This window comes from Octopus bimaculoides, chromosome 1, assembly GCF_001194135.2.
Source record: "Octopus bimaculoides isolate UCB-OBI-ISO-001 chromosome 1, ASM119413v2, whole genome shotgun sequence".
Taxonomy (NCBI): Eukaryota; Metazoa; Mollusca; class Cephalopoda; order Octopoda; family Octopodidae; genus Octopus; species Octopus bimaculoides.
The window spans coordinates 131,083,779-131,084,739 of record NC_068981.1 but is presented as its reverse complement, the minus strand read 5'-3'; positions in this window follow the sequence as shown (position 1 = coordinate 131,084,739).

Sequence of the window (961 nt, the reverse complement as noted above, 5' to 3'; positions counted from 1 at the left end):
AATTTAGACAGTGTCACGTGACAACTAGCTGGGGCTGCCTGCTGGAGCCTAGCAGCAGATATAAAAAGGGGAACTTGACACGACGATCAGTCGGACGCTGACACTCGTTGATGCTGCATCGAAGAGGCCAGGGAATAGAAGAAAGAAGACATGCACCCAACACCAGAGCTGAAGACACCTCCGAAAGGAGGGGCCCCGCCACGTCAAAACGGTAGAGGAGTAGGGGCCGAAACCGGACGTGGTTCCTCCTGATGATGTCTTCAGCTAACTGGATCCTATAAAGGAGCTGTAGTGGTAGCAGACCACGAAACATGGTTGAAATTCCTCCACATATTATATATCCATTTCTTTCATCTCTTTCTTCGTTTCAGTCATTCGACTGCGGCTATACTAGGGCGCTTTTTCTGTTTTAGTCGATAAAATCGATCCCAGTGCTTCCTTTATCAGTTGTACTAGTTGATTCTGTAGGCTATGGGATTCAAAGCACCACTAACATAAACGACACCGCCTTTCTTAGATCCTAAATATATTGCTCTTTTGGGCGATATAATTATCTTTAGCCTCGGGTCAATTATTATTCTTCGAATGAAATTATTTATGGGAATTTTATTTAGAAGCTTATCGGACGGCTTGTACTGTAATTCTATATTCCCGTCTTGTCACACTATGTTGCACTGATTCCACATTAAAGTTTTGTTAAAGTTATGTATGTCTCTGGAATACTCAACAACTTACACGATAATTCTATTAGATTTTTCTTCTGTTGAACAAACAACTGAAAATTCGTTGTAGAAAATTCTAACCGGGATCCATTCTAAATATATAAATATCCAAACATACATACATGCATACATAATTCATACATACATACATACATACATCATACATACATCATACATACATACATACATACATACACACACGCACACACACATGTATATATATATATGTATATATATAT